The sequence below is a fragment of the Glycine soja genome, chromosome 9 (genome assembly GCF_004193775.1).
Source record: "Glycine soja cultivar W05 chromosome 9, ASM419377v2, whole genome shotgun sequence".
NCBI classification, from domain to species: Eukaryota; Viridiplantae; Streptophyta; class Magnoliopsida; order Fabales; family Fabaceae; genus Glycine; species Glycine soja.
Genome location: NC_041010.1, coordinates 5,524,002 through 5,530,286, shown reverse-complemented (window position 1 = coordinate 5,530,286; position 6,285 = coordinate 5,524,002).

The following is a 6,285-nucleotide window of genomic DNA, read 5'->3' as shown; positions in this document are numbered from 1 at the left end:
AATTGGTAACTCAGCCAGATCCAATAAACCTTGAGTACAGTGCTTGAAAACGATGATTTTAAGGTGCCACGAATTTTAATTTATCTAGAGGGGTCCTAGAATTAAGTTTAATTTAATTGAGACTACTAATCATACGAGAAATTTCCATTTTTCTTAAAACACAGGAAAACATAGAAAATAAAATTTGAAGCTATAGCTTGGCCCGCCATCACCCAGTTCCCCTTGCCCATGGTAACAGAACATGTATGGGTCCAAATTAAAGGCTCCAAATTTCGTCCAAAACGATAACACATAGGGCCAGAGTTGAAGTCCTGATTTTGAAGTCACAGTGGTGCTCGACTCTTTTCATGTAACATCATGGGACGAGAGACACAAGTTAGGTCAAGCCAGGACCCGAATAAACGTGTGGTGTGAGGCTGCGGATTTGCTGCTTTTTATTCGTCTTATAATTTTTGGCTTTAAGCCACGTATGTATCCTCCATAAGAAATAATACTGTTTATAAGATTATTATATATGATAAAATTCTCATTCCAATTTAAATAACTATATAATCACACATCTTTAGTTAAGTTAAAACATTGGTGATACATTTGTTTTATAATTACCTGACCTAAACAATGTTACTACAATTTATGAATAATGAGTTGGCTACTGTGCATTTGTATAATTCATATTTATCAGTGTAGTTATTGAGAAAGAAAACGAAAGAGAAAATGGCAACTGCTAGTGGTTACATTAATGCACGCAACTGTTGTTACAGAAATAGGGGACAAGGGCTGGCCGTTTACGTGTTTGACTTTCAAGCTGGCAACATCACAGGTCAATGTGGACAAGGAACCTCACCAGACGGTAATGGCAGTCAATAGCTTTTATTCTATTTTACAAGAAGTGGTAATTTTGTTCTTTAAGGTAACATAGGATGAGAGAAAGCATGGGAAGAAGAAAAATAGTACATTATCACCTTCTTTTGTTTGAGAAAAAAAGGAACTTGAAGTCACTAATTAAATTTTATGTGTGATGATAGTTGTGAGTTTTTTATTTTTTGTTTTTAATTATAATTTTTAAAACAAAATGAATGGAGTTAAACTGAATTTTAATTTAATTTTCAAAACATATTTACATTTTTTAAAAAAAATATTTATAAATTTGATTTTTAATAAAAAAAAAATTAAGTCTGAATATACACTCAATACTCAATAGAATAGTTATTAAGAGAGTTTAGTCCAATTAATTCAACACGAAGTTATTATAAATTTTATGTTATTGCGGATTAAAAAAAAACTCAATACAGTAGTTATGACAATTAACAAAACGGCTGAACTATGAAGAGGGCGATAGCACACACTATGAGTCGCATGACATGACTTGTTGGGTGATGGAAAACATATATGCACGAGTATTTGTTTTTTAGTTGAACTTGAGATCTACAAGAGACTAAAATAATTTTGAGTAGACGAGAATAAGTTAGTGGTATTTGATTAAATAGATGTTCATTGTGTTTAGTTGTGAGAAAAAAAAAAGTGAAAATAATGTTTTTATTTAGTTTAATTGCATTTTCATTCTATTGGTAACATAATAATTGTGTGATTTTAGTTTTCAAACTGTGAATTATTTTCTTTAAGTATCACAAATTTATAATCTGGGTCTGTTGGGTCTATTATTATTATTATTATTATTATTATTATTATTATTATTATTATTATTATTATTATTATATAAGGATGAATTAACTCATTTTGAGAGTAATTCTTTTAGATTTATTTTGGATTTTTATCATTTATTATTTTGAAATTTAATAGTCGTAATAAATAGTTAATTTTAAGTATTAGATTTCAAGAATATCAATGATTATGATGAATAATAATTCTTTTAAATTTACTTTTGTATGAACTTGATTCCTTAATAATTATTCCATTGAGTATATAAACAAGAGTAATAATTTGTTAATAAAAGAAACTAAAATCATATATTTATATATTTATATTTACGGGTGTAAACAAGTCCGGTGAAGCTTTTAACTTGAAGCTTGGGCTTGTGAAAAAAAAATTGATAATTCAAATTTGACTTATTTATTTATTTGAGTCGTTGAATAGAAAGTTTGGATTTAACTTGTTAAGAAATATTAAACTTGAATTTAACTTATTTATTTCATTTATAATTTAATTATTTTTTTCTTAAATAGTTTTTAACTTTATCAATATAATATTTAATAATTATTTTAATACTAGATAATTATCTACTGATAGCAAACTCAGTTTAACATGTGCTAAGTGAAATAAAAAAATAATATACTGGGTAATTAATTTAACATTTTTAAGAGGCAAAACTATTTTCATAGTTGAGCTTTCAAAGTTTGGGTTCAGCTGGCTCATTTAAATAATCAAATCTAATATTAAGTTTGAATTTATTTATTTAATTAAATAAATGAGTTTGAATAAATAGTAATTGTGAATCTAGACAGAATAGTTAGCAAATAGTTTGGTTTATTTATATCCCTACTTGTGTTATCTAGGGGACCAAAGGAACTAAAATTAGACAATTAGAATAGGAATGAAAAGTGTAATTAAACTTTTAATTACAATAAAGGGATACAGTGGATTTAATTTCCACAAAGTACAACCTTAAGGAAAAGTGAAAATGTTTAAATATGACTAAGTTTTGAATTAGTCTCATATATGATCCAACGGACTGAAGCTTGATAAATACCTCCGGATTTCAACAAAAAATTAAATGTCCTAGTTGTAGTGGTTAAAAAAAATAAACGGTTATAACTTTTAAAAATATAGAACTAAATTATTTAAATTAAGACATATTATTTATCTTTATTAATATATATATAGAGATGAATGATTATATATTCATCCTATAAAATCATTTTATATTACAATTCAATCATAATTTATTGTTAATATGATTTTTAAGATAATTATTATAAAAATCAATAAATTTATTTTATATAATAATATATAATTAGATGATAATGTATAATGTAAAATGATTTTACGTTATTGGTATATAAATTTTTTTCTCGTTAAAATTTTAAATGAAATTAAGATTTTGGTAAACAAAAGATAAATTATATGTATAATATTACAATGATTTTAAAATATAAATTATACATATAATTTTCAACACGTTAAAACTTTTTGTAACGTTGTCGGGTCTTATCATATTACAAAAGATGATCTTATAAACAAGTTGATCATGAGTGTGTAAAACATGAGTTATTGATAAACAACTATATATTTTCACTCCACTTTTAGGAAGTATCAGACACATTTCTGTACGAGTAAGAATAGCGCACTCAGACATATCAAGTGTAGTTTTTTAATGACCATAATTATTGTCACCATCCAATATCAGTCATCAGGGCCCATGTATTAATAATTAACGAATAAATAAAATAACTAAAGTATATTTTACCTTTGGTTATATAAATTAATTTAAGAGGATAAATATGGTTCTATAAAAAATCATTTTGCATCTTATTTTTTGTTTTTAATTGAATATATTATATATTTTTCTTTAATAATATATACAAACTAACTATATGTTTTACGTCTCTTATATTCTTAAAAATTGTCAAAAAGAATTCCGAGATAAAAAAAGACTTAATTTAAATTATTTAAAAAGAAAAGTAATTAAAGATTGCATCTTCTCAAATTAGGTCATGCTCAATTGTGTAAACTCGGACTTAAGTTTGAACACATGCACTTGCCTTTCAAGCTCAAATAGATAGTTGAGTTAGAGTAGACTTGAAGAACCAGTAATAGTATGTTTGTTTTTTCATTAAAATTAAGCCTATGGAACGAACGTTTACTAGAGTCTGAATTTTTTTGCTTCTCACAAAATTGAGCAATTCGGAACGTGTGCCCAAATTAGTAAAATAGAAAAAAAAAATGCTCTAGGGCACAAGCATTGGTTGGTAAGTTCGCCTTAAAATAATGTCAAATAATTATTAGTAGTAAGTTGGCTGTTAGACTCATTATTATTATTATTATTATTATGGTTAATTGGTGTAAAATTGTGTAAACTAGTTGTATTTCTTGTAATTATTATAATGATTAAGGTGATAATTAGTGTAAAATCAATTATATTTGTTACTTTTTTTTTCAATTTTACGTGTAAAAATAATAACTATGTTTTAAAATTATTATAATTAAAATTAAATATTTAAACAATTATATAAAAAAATGAATCCTCTTTAATATGTTTCTAGATTCGTCCCATACTCAAATTATATCCACCCTCATGATAAGTTATATGTTGTTCTTAATTTCTTATGTTGAGACATGAGACAACTTTAAATTAGTTATTATATCAAATTAAATTTAAAATTAAAATTAAGAAGCATATTTTTAAAGAATAAAAATTAAAAAGAAAAACAAATGCTCAAATATGAGATTAGGATAAGACATGTTTCAATGAGAATAATAACAACTCAAAAAGATGCTCAATATACAAGATTATAATAAGACGTACGTGTTTCAATTGAGTGATAATGACTCTTAAAAATACTTGTCTTTATGAAAAACTCCTTAGAAAGCTTTTGGAAAAAATAATTTCTAAAAATATTATCATTCAAGCTAATTATCATAAGTTATATCCGTAAAGAATTTGCCTAGAAAAAAATAGGAAGAAAAAACTTAAATGAACCAGACATAGACAATTTGAGGCTGATGTCTTATAATCTTTCTTGACTGAACCAAACACAAATACTTAAAATTAATTAAAATAATGATAGTTTAGTGTACTCCTTGAAGGGAAATTAATAAAGTTGAAACTTTAATGGGTGCAATTTCCTCGGCAAGTGTAAAGGAGAATATGAAGATGATGATGATGATGACGACCTTGGATTCCATTGGAAGCTAGTGTAGTTGCACAACACATTCTGCCTTGTTGGTCCTGCTTTAGTATAAACGAGCTTGGAGGAATCCTGTACGTTCGCCATGCCATGCCTTGACTTAGCCCTAACGGGAAACATCACACATTTTTTCAGATCAATATCACATATATTCTTTTCAAATAATTTTATCATTTTAATTGCAATAACAACAAAAATTGGTATAATTGATAATAAAAAAAATCATATTTCAAAACTACATGAGTTCGGTTTGTACTGATGATATAATAATTTTATTAGTGAATAATCTATAACTATTTTTATAAGTATTATTTGAATTTTGAGACCTAATTATCTTAATAATGAGCCTTGGAGGTTTAAGTTATCCAAATTTTTCAGTTAAATAAAATATTTTAATTACAATTATATTTGCTTATAAATATCACAGATTTTATTTATATAACTGTATCATGTACAAGTAAAATGTTTGATATAAATTATTTTACATGGCATTGATCCAGCTTAATCAAATATTTCAGCTTTTAAGTTTTGATATGTACCTGTATTCCAATTTAACTCGAGAATAATTGATTCTAATAAAAGTTACCTATGATATGATACATATAAAAACCTTAAATTATTTGTTTGATAGTGATTTTTTTAATTTTTATAATTTATATTTTAATTTTTATAGTTTTGAAAGTAAATTTTTTAGTTTTTATAATTTATATTTTAATTTTTTTTAGTCCATATAGTTTGAAAGTAATTTTTTTAATCTCTGTATTTTATATTTTAATTTTATTTTAGTTCTTATCATCAAAATATAAGTAATAGTATCAATTACAATTATTATAAAAATATTAGTAAGTAATTAAAAATTAATTTATCATAAAATAATTTATAATAAAAAATAATTTATAATTAATTTGTAGTTAATTATTTTTATATTTTTTTTAAGTAAAGACTAAAATTAAAAATAATTAAAATATAAATTATAGGTACTAAAAATATCACTTTTAAATTATAGGGATTAAAAAAAATTAAAATAAAACTAAAATACACACTAAAAAATTACTTTTAAATTATGGGATCGAAAGATAATTAAAATATAAATTAAAAAAATTAAAAAAAATCATTTTCAAACTACTATTAGAGATTAAGAAAATAAAAATAATGAAATTATAAAACAAATGGGTAATTTAAACGTATAAAAAAATATTTGATGTTAGTTTACAACTTACAAATATAGTTCTCAAATACTATTTCTCTTTAGGCTAGTATTAGGAGTAGATGAAGCCGAGCATTTAGTCAGAAGAAGATCATTGCTTTGTCAGTGGCCCGCGTATGTGTTCAGACTTCACACATCAGATGCCAATGATGTCATCACAAGAATTGACCATCATAATTGCAAACACCAAGAGCAAGACGCACAACGCCACTA